This window comes from Podarcis pityusensis (assembly GCF_964106645.2).
Source record: "Podarcis pityusensis genome assembly, chromosome: 1".
NCBI classification, from domain to species: Eukaryota; Metazoa; Chordata; class Lepidosauria; order Squamata; family Lacertidae; genus Podarcis; species Podarcis pityusensis.
In genome coordinates, this window is record NC_138028.1 from 38,093,743 (window position 1) to 38,115,926 (window position 22,184).

Below are 22,184 nucleotides of genomic sequence, written 5' to 3' on the forward strand. Positions count from 1 at the left end.
GCCCAGAATTGCATTGGCTTTTTTAGCTGCCGCGTCACACTGTTGGCTCATGTCAAGTTTGTGGTCAACCAAGACTCCTAGATCCTTTTCACATGTACTGCTCTCAAGCCAGGTGTCCCCCATCTTGTATTTGTGCCTCTCATTTTTTTTGCCCAAGTGCAATACTTTACATTTCTCCCTGTTAAAATTCATCTTGTTTGTTTTGGCCCAGTTCTCTAATCTGTCAAGGTCGTTTTGAAGTGTGATCCTGTCCTCTGGGGTGTTAGCCACCCCTCCCAATTTGGTGTCATCTGCAAATTTGATCAGGATGCCCTTGAGTCCATCATCCAAGTCGTTGATAAAGATGTTGAATAAGACCGGGCCCAAGACAGAACCCTGTGGCACCCCACTAGTCACTCTTCTCCAGGATGAAGAGGAACCATTGATGAGCACCCTTTGGGTTCGGTCAGTCAGCCAGTTACAAATCCACTGAGTGGTAGCATAGTCAAGACCACATTTTACCAGCTTCTTTACAAGAATATTATGAGGCACCTTGTCAAATGCCTTGCTGAAATCAAGGTAGGCTACATCCACTGCGTTCCCTTCATCTAGCAGGCTTGTAATTCTGTCAAAAAACGAGATCAGGTTAGTCTGACATGACTTATTTTTCAGAAATCCATGCTGACTATTGGTGATCACAGCATTCCTTTCTAGGTGCTCACAGACTGTTTGCTTCATGATCTGCTCCAGAATCTTCCCTGGTATTGATGTCAGACTGACTGGGCGGTAATTATTTGGGTCCTCTCTTTTCCCCTTTTTGAAAATAGGGACAACATTTGCCCTCCTCCAGTCTGCCGGGACTTCGCCTGTTCTCCAGGAATTCTCAAAGATGACTGCCAGTGGTTCTGAGATCACATCTGCCAGTTCTTTTAATACTCTTGGATGCAGTTCATCTGGCCCTGGAGACTTGAATACATCTAGACTAGCCAAGTATTCTTGTACTATCTCCTTAGTTATTCTGGGCTGTGTTTCCTCTGCTGAATCATTTGCTCCAAATTCTTCAGGTCGGGCATTGTTTTCTTTATCGGAGAAGACTGAGGCAAAGAAGGCATTGAGGAGTTCAGCCCTTTCTGTGTCCCCTGTTTGCATTTCACCATCTTCACCTCTGAGTGACCCCATTGTTTCTTTGTTCTTCCTTTTGCTACGAACATACCCATAAAAGCCTTTTTTGTTGCTTTTAACCTCTCTAGCAAGCCTGAGTTCATTCTGTGCTTTAGCTTTTCTGACTTTATGTCTACACGTTGAATTGTCTACATGTTGAATTGCTATGTTGAAATAGGATGATGGGCATCGGGCAGCCCTTAATCCATTTCCATTGCAAAAACACAGAGGTAGCAGCAGATGCTGCCATGGCTAAAATGAGATTCCATGTCTTGCAAGTAGACAGGGTCACTCAACTCTGCCCCACTTATCAGGCAACTGTCCCAGGTAATTAAAAAAAGTTTTGTGTTTTGTTTTTGTTTGTTTTTTAAATGCTTTCACAGTTATAATGCTGCAAGGAAAATACCTCTTTTGACATTATATATATGTGGAAGTTAACCTTGGCCTTTGGTATCATGGATACTCTCCCAGTCATGTTTTTGCCAGCTGCCTGAATCTCTGTTAAAGTGAACCTTTTAAGAGACAGAAGTGTAATCTAGACACATATAAAAAACGTTGTGAAAATGCTTTTTTAAAAAGTTTTTAGAAATGTATTGAATTTGCCATAAGCTCACAATAGCCATCTAGTGTCACAGTTGTATAATGCACTTAAACGTTATATTTGCAGCTGTATAGCTGAGTCCAGAGACTCCAAGTTACCAAGAGTGACCAAGGCAGGAATCAAGAGGTAAAGCTTTTCCCAGCATGATATTTCCATGCTGCACCTGCTGAACTTCTGCCTCTGATATCGCTGTCAGGCGCCCTCCCTCCCTCCCTCTCTCTCACACACATATACTTACTCACCATCCTTCTCCAAGCCTGCCTAAACTAATTGTCAAAAGCTGATCAGATTTGCTTGCTATGTCGTTAATAGTGCGAGTGCCATTTAGGGACAGCAATCCTCCCTCCTCTCACGTCTCAAGCCACAAGCGATTATTCCGTCCAGCCAGTGCTACACACTGAGAGACCATTATTAAAAGCAATTAAATGGAGCCATGTGCGAGGTGTGCATGTCAAAGGGATAAACCCCGGTGCTTGAAACATGTTGCTATAGCTATAATAGGCATAACAAAGTAGAGGCTCACAAAATAATATGCACCTTTTTTCTATTTTAACTTTAAATGTAATCTTGCCCCTCGCTGAAATCCGAAATGGCATCATTGCTGCATTGATTTTTATTTTTTTTAAAAAACCAGATATACACACGTGTATGAAATGTACATGTGTGATGCATGAACTAACAAAGAAAGCAATTCAGCAGGCTGGTTTAAGACACTTTTCATTGCTGACATGACCTCGAGCTCTTTTCCTCTCTCTCTAACCAGAGGGAAAGTTTCTGTTTTATTATAATGATCTATAGACTTCTCCCTCTGCCTTTGCACTCAGGGTTTGTTTCATGTTCCCAATACTTCATTAATAAAGAGTTCTTCTGAGAGGGCTGCAAGCTTTAGCAAACATGTCCGTTTTGGGTAGTCTTCCCTGCCTGACTTTGCTGCAGTGGACTAGAATTGCAGAAGAATGAACTGTCAGCAGCCACTGATTTATAAGAGTGATTTACCTTCTGGAGAGTGTAATTATGTTCATAGTTAAGAATTAATCAGGTGAGAGAATTATGGAATAATCACACTCCTGACTTTGGAAGGACAAAGTAAAGGGAGACCGTTTCAGCATCAGAGGGCCCACTCCCTAGACAGGTTGTGCCTTGTTCTTGAATGCATACAGGAGAACAGTTTTCTCTAGGCTGAAGACTATCATCTTCATTTTAAAAGAGAGAAAATGGTTGTGAAGGAGCAGGTGAGAAAGGACAGTTTGCAGAAGCATAGCTGTCAACATTTCCCTTTTTTAAAGGGAAAGTCCCTTATTCTGAATACGATTCCTCGCGAGAAAAGGGAAAAGTTGAGAGCTCTGTGCAGAAGTAATGCTGTATCTCAGGACAAATTAGTTCAAAGTAAATTGAACTTCTTAAAAAATAAATAAAGCCATGTCTTGTTAGCCAATTTTGGCATCTTGAACAGAGGAAAATCTGGATGTTTCTAATAAGTAATAGGGGAAGTGTTCAGTTCTTATTTAATATAAGACAGGGTTAACACACTTTGTAAGCCAGAACAAGTGGTTATTCATTGATGAATGAGTTCACATGCAACTAGATAGGAAAGTGAAAGAAACCACAAGAAACCACAATGTCTGGGGCTAATGCTTAATGTTATACCACAGGAAGGACTGTCATTCAGTGGTAAAACACATGTTGGGTAAGCAAAGGGTACCATGTTCAATTCTCCACATCTCCAGGTATGGCTGGGAGAGAACCCTGCCTGAAACCTTGGAGAGCCCCGACCAGTTAAGTGTTGACAATACTGAGCTAGGTGGTCCAGTGGTTTGATTCAATATGAAGCAACTTCCTTTGTTCCTAAGCGTTTGAGATATATTCTTTGCTGAGGCTATGGGTGTTTCCAATTAAAATAAAGCGACTGAAGCCGCTTATCATCAAAATACTCCCTCTCTCCTTGTTGCCGTACTGATTAGACTGATACCGATCGTAGTTAGGTAATAGGTCTTTTACGTTGCAGGAAGACCCCCCCCCCATTACAAGGCTTCCATTTTGGTTTATCGGCATCTTTATTCCCAGAGTCTAGGTGGTAATGAAAAACAGGATAATGTTTGTATGAAGATGATGATGAGGATGATGTCACTTTCCTCACAAAAATGACCTGAAGCAATTTACCAAAAAAACAAACAAAAACAAAACAGCACCAGGTAGAGGAACCAATATAAAACTAACCTAACCTAATGTAGAGCAGGTCTAGGTATCTTGTGGCTCGCCAACTCTCTGAAAGTCCAGGCAGCAGGGCTGATGGTCAGGGATGATAAGAGTTGTAGGCCAGCAACACCTGGAGGCCACCAGGTTCCTCTGCTTTAGCAAGTGATCTAGGATTGAAGCTCACCTTCAAGGTGCATTGAGCCATTCCATTCCCAGCCTGTGCTGCAGCAACCCTAGGGTCTCCCTTTGCAGATGAGGCTCTGTGATCCAAAGGGTGTGGTCTGAAGGCAAATGAAACCAGCACCTAGCTAAAGTTAAATGAGGACCTGGGTCTGGTCAGTTTCTGGGTGGGAGACCACCTGCAACTACCTGTATGGTTCCATAATGGAAGAAAGGCAGGATAACAATGTAAGCAAATGAGTAAACAAACCCAGTCTGTCCCTCTGTTGGATTTGAAATCGCTTTTATATGTGGAATTGTTTTTATTTATTTTTTATTCCTGTCCCCCCCCCCCCCCGTGAAATCACTTCAAGATGTTTTATGGGAAGTGATTCATAAATTGGATCAAATATATAATGGCCCTAATGGCCCTGCCTCTGATAATATCCCTTCTGAGACAGGCTCTAGGAGATCAAGGAATTTGACACTAATATTACTAATGTTAAAGACCTTATTATTGATCAGGACTGCTTGTTTGATTCTCAGATTAAGCCTTGTTTGATTAATCAGATTAATTAAACCTATCAGATTAATCTGCATTCATTAATCTATGCAGATTCTGGCACAGGAAATAATCACTTCATTCACCCTCCCTACACTTGTACAGTCATAGCAAATATAATGTGAGATCGAATTCTGCTGATAGAACTCTTACACCACAGTGGGAAACAAGGATCCATCCCTAAGTCTAGGGAAATACATTGCTTTTTTCTGGCACACCATGAGTTTTAACTTTTTACTGATATCCTTATCTGTTTCCGTGTGGGACATGCATTATGTACTAAATCCCATTTAATTTTAAACTGTGTCTAGCCTTCAGCAGTTTTGCATAGTTATGAATTTTATGTAACTGCAACAGATATTCTGTTTTTCATATATTCCCGTCAGCAAATCTAATGGGTGAAGCTTCTGTGTACTGCAGCCAGTCGCAAGATTTGTAATGGAGAAATGAAAAGACACATGACTGGCACACAAATTTTGCTAGCTAACTGAAAATCTGAAAAGACAAGGAGGTATTCACCGAGAAGAGAAGAGGTTTGCAGTTTCTTGATTGCTTCTTGTAAATTACTAGGTGATGAAGGTCAATAGTCACTGTCATTAATAAGGGAACTTGGTTGGTTGCTGAGCTGGGAGTTAGGGAACAGCAAAAGCAGAACCTTCTTTGCTTAATTAATTTTTATTGGTAAGCCACTATTCAGCTCATATACTTAGTATTACCTTTTCCTCTCCCTCCCCCCCCAAGAGCTGTGATCCAAGGCTACACAATCATGATGGAATAACCCCTCCAAAATGACTAACTCATGGATCATAATTGACTGAAGTAGGAGGTCTCCAAACATCACACAATTGGGCCCAGAAGCTAAATTACTCCAGGAATATCACACACAAACATCTCTCTATTCCACCAACCTTTACATCTTCCAGGCAGTACACATTCTGAATATTTGGAGGGGATTGTGCCCAGTGGCCCCACCCACTCTCAGCAGCTGTAGAGTCCATGCAATCCACAATCCTAAGCAATCAGGGTTGATACCCACATGGAGGACCTAAGTACACACACAGAACCTCTTTCAGGACCTCAGTTGAGTAGCAGAGGTTGTGGGTGGTGCTACTAGGCATGAGCCCACTGTCCCTCTGCATATTTAGTTTACATGTGGTGGGAGGCATGAAAGGGGCTTCTCATTCCCATTCTCACTGGCCAGGTTTCTATCTGTACCAGTGGCAGTTCAGCCATCCACCAGCCTTGCTTACCATTTTGCTGGTAACGGCTGAACGGAGGTTCATTATAGGAGAAGAAGGAGAAGGAGAAGGAGAAGGAGAAGGAGAAGGAGAAGGAGAAGGAGAAGGAGAAGGAGAAGGAGAAGAGAGTTTGGATTTGATATCCAGCTTTATCACTACCCTAAGGTGTCTCAAAGCATCTTACAATCTCCTTCCCCTTCCTCCCCCACAACAGACACCCTGTGAGGTGAGTGGAGCTGAGAGACTTCAAATAAGTGTGACTAGCCCAAGGTCACCCAGCAGCTGCATGTGGAGGAGCGGGGACGCAAACCCGGTTCACCAGATTACAAGTCTACCGCTCCTAACCACTACACCACACTGGCTCTCAGTATAGTATATGATGGGGAGCTATAGTTAATAATCCCCAGAACAGAGCTTTCCAAACTCTGTGTCTCAATACATTACTGTGTCGGCTGCAGGGTGTAGGTGTGTTGTGTGAATGCCCCCTGCACTACACCCGGAGCTCTGGTTTGCTAATAAAACTGTGTATTGAAATGATGCATGTCTAAAAAGTGTGTCCCCAACATGAAACATTTGGAAAGCTCTGCCCATGAAAGTTGGATCAGAGCTGAACGACTTCTGCAGTAGGCAGCAGTGTTTTGGGACACTTCAGATAGGAATGGCTATGACTGAGTAATGGTTAGGGGATAGGGAAACAGAACCAGAGATGGGATCATGGGTTCCATGATGGAGATTGGGGAGCAGCTAGGTTCTAAGTGGGACCTCAAAAGAATGACCTCATTTACCTATATAAGGGGACAGGAATGAGCACGAAAGTGGGCACTTACGCATTACCTCCTCGGCACACTGTTCAGGTGCAAACTATTTGTGGGCAACTTCAAGCCCGCTGCTTCCCTTTCTTGTGGCTTTTAAGCTTTAAACCAAGCAGCCTTTCAAATCGAGGACTCCTTCAAACAGAGGACTGTCCTTCCATAGCCCTTCAAATAAAGATCTCTCTGCTGTAAAGTAGGACGCGTGACCATCCTTATTGGGACATCAATGCATCAAGGCTGGTCATGTTCGATGTCTGGGGGGGGAAATACATTTGCTTTTCAGCCAGGACAAAGAGTTCTAAATTCTAAAAAACCTGCCAGAAACTTGCATGATTTTAAGCCTAGAGTTTATGCATTGATAGATTTATGAAGCAGTTGTCATGACAGTTAGGGATGGGATGAGAACTGAAATAAGGGATGCTCATCTATTTGAGTAGCCCCATGGAAAACACAACTCAGCAGGTCACAGTGAGTAGGCTACACATCTGGATTCTCTGCATGCCACACTGCAATCTGCCACCTGCCCTTTGGGGACGTGATATCAGGCAGTGGAGGAATGACAAAGACAGGGTTGTTGTTGTTTAGTCATTTAGTCGTGTCCGACTCTTCGTGACCCCATGGACCAGAGCACACCAGGCACTTCTGTCTTCCACTGCCTCCCGCAGTTTGGTCAAACTCATGTTGATAGCTTCGAGAACACTATCCAACCATCTCGTCCTCTGTCGTCCCCTTCTCCTTGTGCCCTCCATCTTTCCCAACACCAGGGTCTTTTCCAGGGAGTCTTCTCTTCTCATGAGGTGGCCAAAGTATTAGAGCCTAAGCTTCACGATTTGTTCTTCCAGTGAGCAAAGACAGGATATTTCTCCTTTATATCAAATCAAATCCTTTGGGAAATAATGGTCACAGCGTTTTCTACCACCCAAGGGAAATGATGCTCAGAGCATCATTTACAGCCTATGAGACAGCAGAAGTCTTCATTGGACCCCTCAGCCACTTGTGCTGTCTGCTGATTGGTGGCTACAGCAAGCCCATTTGAAGATGCGCAATCAGCCAAGGACTTTACTAACTGCCCCATCCCATGCAATACCCTGCTTTTAGGTCACCAGCACTTCTCATAGGGCTAAAATGATTTTGGAGAAAGCACCAAGCTTCTCACCTATCCTGGATAACATTTGCAATATTGCCTATAATTTGAACATCCTAAAACATTGGCATTACATAAGAAGGGCTGTTGTCCAGTGTTTTTCTTATATAAATTGTCAGTTCAGTCCCCAGCATCTTCAGTTAATACAACTAATGGATTTTGTGGATTGGACAAGGAAGGTATCAACGATGGTTTTCTAGAGATTTCTAGAATAATAAGCAAATATGGGTTGCAGCAATTCTTTCCCTATGTTGCAAAAACATGAGAGGGAAAGATACAAAGTCTTCATATTGCTTGCTGGTTTGCTTGTTCTCTTTGTCTGTTGTGTCTTGTTTTGAGTGACCCTGGCTCCCCGGCATGTGTTGTAAGTGTTGGAGGTTTTTTTGTATTTTGTTTAAAGGATAAAAGATACTAGATTTTATAAAAGGAGAATTCTCTGGATGCCTAGATCCAAGTTTGGGACAAGGACTCTGGTGAGGGAGCCCCAACAGAGATTTGAAATCACAAAACATGCAGCAAAGTAAAGCCAACCTTTAAAATAACCTCTTCTAAATTGCTTCCAACGTTCCCCACTTCCCTTAGCATAGAAAGAGACCACATGTTTGGTAAGTTAAAAATGATTTGCTTATGAACCATTCAACTGTCAGATTCATGTGCTTTTCCATACAGCAGCAAGAGGTTCCAAAATATTGAATGTTTCAAAATTATTTGTATAGAAACATAGAGAGGTTCACTTAAGCCATGTGGTCTAAGCTTACACTTCCTTATTTGTTGGGTTCACATGATGGAAGTGAGCAGTGCCTTTTGCGGGGGCACAGGGGTATGCATACCCCTAAACATTTTGTGAATCTAAGTTTGGCTTCATTGAGGGACAGTATTTCAATATGAGTAGGAAAATGAGAGTACCCATAAACGTTTTTTTTTAAAGAAAAAAAGCACTGGAAGTAAGAGAACAAAGAGTTTGGTAACCCTTTCTCCTAAGGTGAGGGGGAATGACATAGCTGAGGCTGGCAGGACAGCTTACTCTGTGATCTTAACCCCTCCATGCATTGACTCTTTCATGCATTAATTAGAGTTAAGCACTTTGGTTATATGAGGCTGATTTATCCCACTAATTTACGGATAGGTAAGTTTTGATACTGCTTTGGTCTAAATGAGATATTATAAAAGCTTACTGGATAATCATGAGAAATGTAAGGGCCATAGCCGTTGTTAGTCATATTCAAGCAAGGCCCACTTTGTCTGTTATCATCCTAAGACTGAGATCAAATAGTGATATACAGTATTAGCCATATTAATATAAGACTTGCTTGAATCTAAAATGTTTTATGTTTAATGGGTTTTAAGGTTTCTAAGATGCTAATGTTGTCATTTTTAATATGTTTAGGTATTGTTTATGATGTGACTGTGTCATTGTGATCGTGGTGGTGTATTATTGATTATCTGCAGAATAAATCCATATTTTAAAATGCATCGAAAGGGCTGGGGGAAAGGCCTTCAGTCTGTCCTATGGAGAAGCACTGGGCTAAGTAAACCAATGGTTTGATTCAGTATAAAGCGGCTTAACCATTCCTGGGACAAAGCGTGTTCTCCTTCAGGGAGAGCACGTCTTGCGGTGGGGTCTACTGAGCCACCCCCTTTGTTGCTGGGTAAGTTCTCCAAGATGGCCAGGGGGCAGTGATTGGATTGCTGAGTTGCTGGGGCAAAAGTTATGTTGCAATTTTGGTGGGAGGGGTAAAAGGTTTAAATACTCTGCACGCAGCCTTGTACTTTCTCTTTTGCTGCGTGCAACGGATCACCCGCCCACCCGCCCTAGAGTAAGGGGTTGTTGCATTGACCTTGCTATGCCTGTCATGGGGTCGTCTGCCTTTGAGCAGGGGCCTGGTAGGAATTTTTCCACCTGGCAAATTGGCCGGCTGGGTGGTTTTTGCCTACTGCGTAGCAAATCGTCACAACTTGTAAGGTTGTGGTTAGGCATTGGTTATAAATCTGGTGGAGGAGGGGTTAGGATAGGCTGGGCCTGCCCCTCCATGGTTGCTGCGGAAAGGGAATTCCGTTAAAGGAATCCTGGGGCTTGCCATCTTTTCGTCCAATCCCTGGAATGGGACTAGGGCTGGCAAGCCTTCGGGGAGCAGGCGGGTGAGAATTGAGGGTCTCTGACTCAGCTCCATTTCTCCCCGACTTGCTTTCCCCCGCACTGTCTTTCGGTGGTGCCCGGAAGTCAGTTCTGTCCCCAGGCAGGGGGACAGATAGTCTTAACCAATGCCTAAACAACCACTCACGGTTTGTATTTTAATAAAGTTGTGGCCAAAATCATACCAAAAATCTTAAACAAAAATTACGTGTCTGTTGTGAGTTATTTTGGGGGTGGATTGGGGACCTCGACACGCAAACACGTAAATCTGCTGTAATTCACAGTCCTTACTGTGGCCATGATTTGGGCATCTAGAAATCAAATATTTATTTAGCTTCACTGTAATCGCCTTCCCTTGGAGAAATTGTTTCAACATGGAGAAACAGTTTTGGAACTTGCTTCCATTTTAAGCTCAGATAGAGAAGGGGAAAAAAAAGAATTTCCATAAATCCACCCGTATAATTTCCATAAGACAGAGCTGCTGACAGGGAAGGTGAAATTTCTTTTTCTCTATCAAACAGGCTGAACTTCATTTGCCTTCCCTGCCTTGTTATGTCTCCTTATCCCCACAGCAGATTATTTTAAAACAGTGTTTGAAAAGTCACCTTTGGGAACAGACAAATTATCCATTCTGTTATGTCATGTTCTCAAGGAGACTCCGCTACAGCACTTCATTTGGGCAAGAGAAGAAGCCCTGTGCCAAAATAAATGGTCTGTTATTTACAGACATATTTCCCTAGTGCTCCTCAAAGGGCTCATTGAAGCTGAAATTCCATCTGTCCCAGAGGTTGCAAAGGTGCAGCATCCCATTTGCAGAATGACGCAGATGAGTATTAAAGTAACAGCCTGCATATCATTATATATAATTGTTAACTATAATTATAATACTTTATTTCTCTATCTCTCCAAATTGCCACCTGCTATAATTTTTATTCTGGTACAATTTTAGTCATTTTAGAGGTGCAGATCACCTGTGCAGAATAATGCATATGCCTGCGGGGGGGGGGGGCTGGGGAACCATCCCAGGAAGACTGTAATAATGGTTGCCCATTCAGTACACTCATATTGGGAAGTCACCCCTGCCTGCATAAGCTAGTGTGAATTGCTGTAAAAATGGCTTCCAGGTACTTACAGCTGGGTGTGCTTTTAAAAGAAGAAGCTGCAGAAGGAAATTATTATACAGTGGTACCTCGGGTTACAGGCACTTCAGGTTACAGACGCCGCTAATCCAGAAATAGTACCTCAGGTTAAGAACTTTGCTTCAGAACAGAAATCACGTGGTGGCAGACCGGCGGCAGTGGGAGGCCCCATTAGCTAAAGTGGTACCTCAGCTTAAGAACAGTTTCAGATTAAGAATGGACCTCCAGAATTAATTAAGTTCTAAACCCTAGGTACCACTGTATAAAATATTACGGGACAAACAGCTCCACATCAATTTCGGAATTGCCTGAAACCTCCAGCGGTGAGGAACCTTTTTGGGCCGAGGGTTGCAGTCATTGGAGACCTTCTAGTGGTTCCACGCCAGCGGTGGGTGGGACCAGAGGCAAAAGTGGGTGCTATAACCCATGCAAATTTTATCTTTGCACAATAGTTGACATTCCAGTCCAAGGTTTCAGCATGCACACCCACACAGCCCTCTTCATTCTCCATTCAGGTGTGCAAGAGCCCTTGTGACAGTTCAGTGACATGTTCCAGCCAGGCCAAAGGCCTTGAAGATTGCAGAGCAGGGCTGGTAAGAGATGGGCTTTGGGAGTGGAGAGTGGCCTTGGGAGGGGGCAGGGCTGGGGAGTCCTGGGGTGCCAAACAGAGAGGCCTGGAGAGCTACGGTTGTTGCGTGGGCCTGAGGTTCCCCAACACACTATGCATTTAAGGCACTATGATGTCACATGAAACTGTCATGGCTTCCCCCAGAGAATCCTGGGAGCTGTAGCTTGCTAATGATGCTGAGGGTTGCTAGGAGGCCCCTATTCCCTTCCCAGAGCTAGAATTATCAGGTTTAACAACCAGATTGGTTTAACAATCTTTCTTCACAGAAAACTTCTGGAATTGGAGCTCTGTGAGGGGAATAGAGGTATCCTAAAAACTCTTAGCAAACTAAAGCTCCCACAATTCATTGGGGGAGCCATGACTGTTTAAAGTGGTACCACAGTGCTTTAAATGTGTGGTGTGGATATGCCAAGTCAGTCAGTTGCTAGGCAACCTTTGGAGCTCGCAGCATAAAATTATCAGCATCCAGTTGCCCTTCAGTGTTACAAGTTACTTTAGTTACTAGCATGCTGGTTAACTGATGCTTGTGCCTACTCAGGGCTGTTTGATATTTGGCGCTAGGTCAGGTTTGTATCATAGAGGAAGGGAAGCTTTAACCTTTTGCCCCTGCCACAAACTGAATCAAAATTTCCTCCCCCCCCCACCTGTTATTTGCAAGTTAGATACATCCCTTAATATACAAACCGTTTCTAACTGCAAAATGGCTACCCATTCTTTCTCTGCATATATGGATTCATTTTATTTTTGGACAGAGTCTTCCACTCTCTCCCCCACTGTACCCTCCCCACATCTTGAGCAAGCTCCATCCTGTCCATCTATGTAAATCTTACAGCAGGAATCTCAACCATTTCTGTCTCTCTTCTGCATTTGTTAATTAAATCGCTCGGTCTGTTCTTTTCTTTTTCTTTTTTCATTTCCCCCCGCCAGTTTTAAGCGCTGCTGCGTGTGAGGCCCTTGTTGTCAAATGTAGAGAAAGAGGAGGGACCGGTAAATGTGGAGAGCTGGGATAAATGCAGACCCCTTTTGTGGCTTTTAATGGTCTGCACAAATAACTGCAAAATGTGTCCATGGGACTAACACAAGGCAAGCTTTCAACATAAAGATTCTTCCCCCCTCACACAACAGCAGTGATTTGTGAAATCATCTGTCATGTGACACCGTCAATGTGCATGGTGTGTAACAGAATACAAGAGGAGAGGCCCCTACCCCAAGGAGCTTACAGTATGGCATTTGATGCTTGGGAAACAATAGAAGGCGGGGAGGTAAGTGGACACGAGGCAAAGGGGAAAGCAATAGGCAGTTGTTTCAGCTCTGTGTTCTCGGGTTTACTTCAGGCTGCTATTCAGCAAGGCATGCCTGCACACTTTGTGCTTCTGAGCAGAGCAGTCCTAACGTTCTGCTGCCACCACTGAGACTCTGTGGAGTGGCTGAGATGCCCCCGCAGCCCAGCTGGTCATGGAGGCAGCAGGAGTAGGTGGGTGGGTGGGGCAGGTAGATAGCACTAGGTTTCAGGCTGGGCCCAGATCAGGCCCTCTGTCTGCTAGCGGTGGCAGTGAGAACAGCTTGGGATCCAGTGGATCCCAGGCCAGCTCAGCCCTGCTGTTGGGTTGCCCTGTTGTAGGGACCAAGCAGCCTCCACTGGTAGGGATACAACTTTTGTTGGGTGGGAGACTGCAGTCAAGGCTCCCGCTTGCCTCTCTGGTGGCAGGCCAGTTGACCTGGCTGGAGAGAGCAGAGAGATGGGTACCTTTGTTCAATCCAAAACCCTGACGACCTTGTTTAAGGGGGGACTGGATTGCAGCTAGGCAGTGAGCAGTACTCTGTTTGAGATGCATCCTAACAAGGCTTCTGTATCAAAGAAATAAATACCTAATGATTTCAGGCTGCACATATAAGCAACTATGATATTAGTCATCCCTTTGCTTTTTGGAAATGTGTTTGCAGATCATTACACCCAACTGAAACACCAAAATGTGAATAAGGCAGGCTCATTTATGAGGTTCCTACTACTCTGCGGGAACAAATAGACAGCTTAAACTAACAGAAGACATGGAGAAGGATGAAGAAGGACCTCCTGGTACTGTTCTATTTTCACATCTGGAAGACAAAATGTTTATCATCATTATAGTCAGAAAATTCCACAGCTTAACATCTCAAGACTGGCATTCTTGTGCCTTGGACAATCTCTCTTCTTTCATTGGAAAAGTGAGAGAAAGATGAAGAACTACAGTGGAAAACTTGACTGCCTAGAAGCAAATGTCTCAAAGACCATCAAGCCACCGCCAAGGTCTCTGTTTCTGCAGGAGAGCCACCTTGCATACCCTGACGGTGTTATCCCCATGGCTTTTAATTTTCCACTTTGGATGACTTGATTAATCTCTCAGCTGGTCATCCTTGGACACAAACTGTGCAGAGATCAGCAAAGATTGTCTTAGTCTGTTAATACTGAAAAGTTTCTAGATATTAATTATGCTCCTCAGAACCAGCTCTGCTGGACTCCAAAAGCTCACCCTACTGCTTTTCAGCCTCTTTTCTTTTCTTTTCTTTTCTTTTCTTTTCTTTTCTTTTCTTTTCTTTTCTTTTCTTCCTTTCTCTTCCTCCCTTATTTCTTAAGTCACCCCCTCAGGAAGTTAATAAACAATTCTATTTGGAAAGAATTGTCCAATATTTTCAGAAGTCAAGCCATCCAGTTTTTCCCCACTAAGGCAAAGCCTGCAGATGCCAAGTAGATGAAACCTCCACTTTTGAAAGGAAGGCAGAACAGGGAGGAATAAAAATGCAAGAAATAACAAGCAAAGCACAGTTGCTGGTTCCCTTGATGCAGTTCCTTCAGCTACTACCAGGAGTAACATGGATGCAGTCAATACCATACAAGAGGAACTTCCAAACTGTGGCTAGCAAGGCATGAACCCAGCAAGCTCCATGGCCGAGTGTGGATTTCAACTCTGGTCTCCCAAATCCTAGTCTGACACTCTAACCACTAAACCACCACTAGGGCTTATCATAACCTAATGGATTGACAGAGCCATGTATTGATTATCATAGAGATCCATGGGTAGGTGGACTGATTAGAGCAGGCTTTCCCAAACTTGAGTCTCCAGCTGTTTTTGGACTACAGTTCTCTTCAACTGACCGCTGTCCTGATAGCTAGGAATGATGGGAGTTCTAGTCCAAAAATAGTTGGATCCTCACGTTTGGAAAACCCTGGATTAGAGTGTGGGATCTGGTAATTTTTTGATATGTCAGGGGTCTAGCCAGATGGTGGACACTGGGACATCAGGGTGGAGGGAGTCAATAAATCCCCCCTCCCCAAAAAACCGACACATTCCTGACTCAAAATGACTATTTTGGTTTTTTAGGAAGATAGTTTCAATTGGAAGCCCCAAAAACATATTCCACCCCATACACTTCTACAATAAGACAGAAAGCTTTTTGTATTTCAGCATGCATTTGGCTGGACGATTAAGGTGTCTGCTGCTGTGATTTGTTTTATAGAACTGTATTTTCTTATATTCCTTATTGCTCTTGGTAGCCTTCTACTGCTATCAGTGCCTCTACTATCCCTCCCTCCCCCGTGTTATTTTTCTTCATTGCTTGCCATAGTTAAGATTGAAGCACTTTCTCCTGCAGTGCAAATACCTTGGAACTGCAGTGGAAGTTCTTCATGCTATTATTAGGAGGTGGAGAGACCTCTCGCTTTACACTAAAGTTGTAAAAGTGGTCATAATAGATGTTGAGTCCATTTGTCTGGATTGTCCAGCATGATTTGTAATCCTTTGGCAGGAATTGTTATTATGTAAAATGGTTGTATAAATCTGTTCCATGACTTAGGGAAATAAGAAATGTAAAAATATGTCCAGCTTCTTAGTTCTTGACAGAAGCCCAGGAACAAAATTAGTTTGGGGGGCATTTTCTCAGCTGGCTTTGCATTCAGACCGCAGTGTGAATCTACAAATCTGTGCCAGTTCTGCCTGTGGGATGACTCCATGCCCATAGATAGAGAAGTGCATGGGCAGTTTTATTGACCTGAACCATTTTTTTTTCTTTTGATGTAATTCTCAAGTGCAACCAAAAGATCCAAGCAGTGCAGTCCAGTCTAGAACCCATCAGGGGGTCCTGGTAGCTCCTAATTTTAGGGAACAGGGTGTCTGTTTTTGGAAATCTGACCATGTCCCAGTACGTGGGGTGTTTCACACCATCCGACCACATGGCTATCACCGCTCAAGTCTTGTGACTGTCATCTTAGAGCATATTTCTTATTTGTTTTTGCTGCTGCAAACTTTGTAGAACGATGCTACAAGAAATGGAAGTGTGGAGCAAACAAACTTTGTTTAATCCTGAGGAATGTTTACTACAACTGGGGGGTGGGATCTCAAAAGGCTACTCCCCCAACTCATGACTGCTTATATAATAGAATTTATAAAAGCAGAAAATGACTACTAGCAGCTGATTTGTTTGTTACTTCAGAATTGCTTGCACTGTTTCCAATCTCGGTCAAAACTTTGTATGATTCCCAGACTAGCTTGACAAGCTCAAGCTAATTTATTCAGGATGGCCATTTCCACAATCTGATGTACCATTGAGCCTAGGTATATGATTTGTTTTCCAATACTTTGTGCAAACAATTCTAGCTGTCATGATCATATAAAAGTGGAGAGTCTCTTTATCCCTTTGCCACCTGTCTTTTATCATACATTTGCAACAATACCTTGGGGTCAAGGGAAATTTCTTATTAACTTTTTTGTTTATTGCTGTTAGAATTTATTTCCAGAAATACTTTTGGTTTGTTTACATCACCACCAACAGAGGTGTCACATTTTCAACAGCTGTCAGAATAAGAATGTGAGGTCCTCAGTTTCTTACTGGAGTTCTATACCATTGTACTATAAGTGTTTCCCCCTACATGTGGTGGCCATTTCACATAGGTTCAGTGTGACCTGGGAAGGCGTTAAGTGTATGTATGTGCTGTTGAGCACCCTGATGTATCTTTAATAATGAACTTACTCAACCACTATCCACAGCCATCTTGCTTGAGGCAATATTGCAATGGAGCTACCCTTGGACTTGTGATTTCATTCCTTGTGGAGATGGGAAAACTATGTCCCTCCAGCTCCCTCCAGTCCCAGCTAGCATAGCCTTTGGGAAAGGATGATGGGAACTGTAGTCTACCAACATCTGGAGGGTCACAGGTGAGCCTTTGAAACATGTGGGAATGGGTGGGGCTTGGCAGCACACTCCGGCTCCCCCCTCACATGAGTGCTATCACGCACAGAAATGAAACAACCAAACAGGGCTAGTGAATCGTAAGAAGGACTCTATGAGATCAGACCAAAGATCCATCTAGTTCAGCATTCTTTTCTCACAGTGGCCAATTGGAAACCCACCATCTAGACAAAGGCACAATAGCATTCCTTCTCAGGCAACAGGAAATTCTGAACCGTCTGCTTGGAGTGCCAGTAAGTCTGTCACAAAATTTTGTATCTAATCTACTTTACTAAACAAGGGGATTGCTGTAAATTATTTTCACTTTCTGTAGTTTTGTTGGCGTTGCATGTAATGGAACAAAATGAAACACAACAACCCCGAATCTCATCTTTGTCTTAGCTAAACCTCCCTGGAATATAGATGATTTCCTCTGACACATCCTTTTACTATTACAGAAAGTAAGATTAAGGATAATTTATGTTCATTTTTGAAATAAGTAAAACTTGTCTGTAAAATTGTAGATGCCTCTGAATGTACCTCAAGGAATGTGACACCAGCAGTTATATAATTTTATTGCTGATGTTAACTCTGTGACAAACTCTCAGCTACAGTTTGTAGAGAACGTCAGAAAATGAACCTTATGAATTTTAATGTCTTTTAACTTTGGACATTGATGTATGTTTTGTACAGCTGCACTCTTCTTTGTGCTGACATAAATAAAAGGTATCCTTAATCAAACATTTAAAGAGTGCTGTATTTTCAGAATGTTAATTTTTCAAGTAAAAATCAGCTAGAGGTTGCAATCAGCCATAAATATTTAGTGTGCCTGCTCTAATCTCAATCATTAAAAAAACTATCAAAGAGGCCAACTAAAAATGCTTGTATGTCTGGCTGGCAGGTCAGAACTGGTGTGAAAGCAACTCTTGAAAGCTGAACATAATGAAAGCAAATTGCATCTTCCCGGCTAGTAGGTAAGTCTCCCTAACGATAATGCTCAAACTGCTTAGAGGTTATTCAGACAACTGAATTGGACTGTTGAGAATTTGAGCAGAGTACATCCATTCTGATTTCTATACAAGGTGAAGTGGTCATAGCGAGCTTACAACTTCACTGACATTTTTTGCTCAAGTGACCTTTGGGAACTCTTTGATAACATGATAAATGATCTGCAAACCAGGTTTTAAAAAAACCCCAAAAGCACAAAGCTACTGCTTTACCACATACCAAACTCAGTCCCACGCACTCAACACGCCCATTTTACCAAGTGAATTATCTCTTTTAAGTTGGAGTAAGTCATGTGCTTCTTTGAAGTAAGTGGCCAGAGAACTGTAGGTGCGGGCTGCATATGGGTTTGTGGTATTTTTTGCACCTAAAAAAATGAAAAGGACATTATAGGGTATTCCCCTCACAACGAGAGGCTTCTCCATGAACACACAGCTCAACAGTATTTGATGTTTCCCTAAACAGAAGATGTAAGCCTACTAAATACAGACTGCAATTCTATGCATTCCTTTTTGAACCGAATAGGACTTACTCCTGCATAAATGTGAAATGTAATCTTATGTGAATTTACAATCTGCCTTAAACTTATTGTTGGTTAAGATGCCACTGTCTCATTAAATAAATGAATAAAAACAAGTAGGACTCTGGGGAAAAAATCACAGAGGGAAGGGGCAGGTTCCAGGGTAGCTGGGAAGGGGTTCTGAGACTCTTGACTCCCATTTTGTTGGCATCCTTTTGTCTCAAAAGACAATGGGGTTCATCTCTGGGGGCAACATCCAACCTATCCTGTACTTTGCTACAAAATACAACTGTTTGATGCGTTGTTTCTCAGTCCGACTGGAACAGAAACTAATCTGACACTAACAAAGCTGTGCTGATGTGAACAGCTGGAGAGGAAAGAATTGTACAATGCCTGAGCTGAGAAGAACAACTGCACTGTAAGGTGTAACGTGAACAGACCCTAAGACCCCAAGAGAATATCAAGAAGGTAGACTGGACCCACCGTTTAAAATAAGGAGGTAGGTTGGGCCTGCCACAATGGCCTTTCCAGAATTCCAACCCTGCCTATATGCTTCTCTATCAGGTAGGTCAAGTCAAGATATGTGTGTTAAGGGTAGAGACCCCCACTGCCCCAGCACAAAATTCCTCCTTTTGCTAATTTGGAGTTGGGACAATATCTGTGTTGCTCTTGCTTGCTGTGGTGGCTCCTGAATTATTGGGGCATGATAATGGACCACACCAAATTTTCCAGGGAGGGGAGAAAGGCTCTCAAAGTGTCTTGGCCCAAGAGGGCTCCTTTCACAGCTAGATCTTTTTCAAGTCCCATTTTAGACCTCCATTAAACTGCAGAATAAGTATTTGTTCACAACTTTCTTGGCTGGAAAGTTTTTTTAAAAAACAAAACAAAACAAAAAACACCACACCCTCTAGGACTGAGCAGCATGGGTTGTTCCTCTCCTTATTCATTTACAGCATGATATTTTCATACTGAAATGGAAACTTTTTAAAGAATTTTAAACTAGACTTTTAAATTATTATTTTAAAAACATTAAAAAATATCTAATACAGTGGTACCTCGGGTTACATATGCTTCAGGTTACATACGCTTCAGGTTACAGACTCCGCTAACCCAGAAATAGGACCTTGGGTTAAGAACTTTGCTTCAGGATGAGAACAGAAATCGCCCGGCAGTGATGCAGCGGCAGTGGGAGGCCCCATTACCTAAAGTGGTGCTTCAGGTTAAGAACAGTTTCAGGTTAAGAACAGACCTCCGGAACAAATTAAGTACTTAACTCAAGGTACCACTGTATAGGAAGCTGAAAGATGCTATAAGTCATTGGGATTTTAAGTAAGGGGAGGGGTGTAAACCATGTAATTTTTTCCCCTTCCAAGAAAGACTCGTTCTTGCAGTTTCTCTATATGGCATTTTAATTTAGGTGTCTTTTTGTGTAGTTTCAAAGAAACTGCTTTCATCTAAAGATAAGGCAAAGAAGAAAAGTGTATTCATTGAACAAGCATCCAATTCTTGTTATTACTAGAAAGGAAGCATTATCAAAATCTAACTTGGAAAAAAAGGAGTAAACAAAGATATAAGAACAGTAAATTTGCTCACATTTTCAGTGATGAAACAAACAGTGAAGCTTATGAAAGAATAAAAGAGACATAATCAGCATTATCATGTAGGTAAGACAAATGAAATAAAGGATAAAAGCTTTCCTTTCTTCTCTGTGTTTGATAATGTGAAGAGGAATTTTCAGATATCCTTGACAATTTTCCTCCTAATTAAAAAAAGTAATAGAAATGAAACAGATGGAGCCAATTTTCATAGTTGAGATGGAAGCTAAGGAGGTGATATTAATTTATGTAGGAACATCGTTTCAATGGATGTGTACTTTGCATAACTTGGCTTACGTAAACTTTTTGATACAGGGCTGCTATTCTTTTAAAGAGCTTATTCGCACACCTGAAAAGCATTCCTAAATATGCTGTGAGCTCAATGCAAAATTGGCATGTCCTTATTCCATGATGATATAACATAAACCCTACAGACTGTATCAGAGGCAAAAACAGATCTGGCTACATGATTGTTTTTATTAGATACAGGAGGGTTATTTCTGTTCCTTTACGGCTATGTAGGTAAAGGTGGCATAATATTAAAGTCTAGCCTTTTCTTGTAAGTTTCTTTCTTAGATATCCAGCCCCAATCTTCCAGGTTGGAAAGTTTTCAGTGGTGCTACTCAGCAGACGGAAGAAACTGTAGATAAAAGGACCAGGAAAAGTCTGCTCCCTCTATAGCAGGCATGAAGAACCTTTGGCTCTCCAGAAGTTGTTGGACTACAACTCCCATCATTCCTGGCCACTGACCATCTTGGTGGGGCTGATGGGACAGCAACATCTGGAGGGTTAAAGGTTCTCTATACCTGCACTACAGTTTTAGAACAGGGTGGGAAATCTGTGACACTCCAAATGTTGTTGGGATACAACTCACATTTCTTATTTTCTTTAAGTTCCCCCAAGGGAAAAGTCTCTCTGCAAAGCTAGGACGTGTGCCCCCTTCCACATGCTTTCAAAATTGAAATGCCATAGAAAATAGTGTTACATGATCACTTGGCATTGTTTCCAAGGACCGAGGAAAATCTGGCTTCATGCTGTCAACGTGCAGCTCTCTCTCTCTCCCCTGTACAGCCCAAGGAAAGAATGTTATAAGATCGCATGGCACCATTTCCAGGAAGGTTTCTGGGATAGTTTTGAAAGTGTGTGGCATGTCACAAACTACTTATGAAACTCCCTCAGCTTCAAAAGTGGTTTGCCATACAAAATACATTCAAGGGAGTGGCAGAACGTCAGGTTGAGAAATAACAGCAACAAAACCGAATGTTCTCTTAGATGCACACAGTGATTGATTTTGGATTGGATTGGGATTTAGTGAGAAGAGGTGCATAACTGATAAATGCTCTTTCTTCTTATATGTTTAAATATGTATTGCAGTGTTGAGAGAAGATATTACACTTGTTGGGAATTGTTGTATAAAATGCTATGGTGTTAAAGATATGTGTTAGAGATATATGTCCTATTCCTGCCTGATTTGTAATGGATTGTGTATCTATGTGCAAGCTCTTGTGCCTAATCTGGATGTAGTGGAGAGGAAATGACGGGGGGCGGGGCGGATAGAAGATCATTGAGGACTCCACTGGGTTTTCGACATGGAAATGACCAACCTGCTCCATCTGCCCAGAAATAATGATAATGTGGACTTCTGAAGGTTCAAACAGTGACTAATGTAAGCTGCATCATTATGATAGTAGGAGATAGTTGGCATACTGCAGAGGAGGACAAAGGTAGAGTTTGACGCTACAGGTTTTATAATTAAAAGGACATAAGGAATGATTTATTAAGGCCAATGAGATGACAAAGGAAGGGAGGAAATCAGCAGTATAGAAAGTCAAAACAAGGATACAAAGTGTGGTAATTGAGCAGAATGGAGAGATGATGATGAATCTCCATCTCTTGCTGTGTGATAGCATCAAAACCAAGTTGTCCATCAACTTCATCTCATTACCAACCCAATATTTGAGTTTCCACTTAATATGTTAGGCAAACATAACACTAAACCTATCATTAAAATTACAATGCATGTATGTTTACAGAATTTCTCAGAGACGGATTTAAGGGCGCATGATTCGGTCACACTGGGTGCAGAGCCTCAGGGGCACCTCCAGGGAC

At 42.4% G+C, this 22,184-nt stretch overlaps 1 long non-coding RNA gene across 1 annotated transcript; it reads left to right on the plus strand.

Moving 5' to 3' along the window:
- Positions 1-11,977: 11,977 nt before the first annotated feature.
- Positions 11,978-14,513, plus strand: LOC308462667. The gene is made up of 3 exons (XR_013979251.1): positions 11,978-12,057; positions 12,879-13,015; positions 13,698-14,513. It is a non-coding gene; the product is annotated as an uncharacterized lncRNA (long non-coding RNA).
- The last annotated feature ends 7,671 nt before the right edge of the window (positions 14,514-22,184 follow it).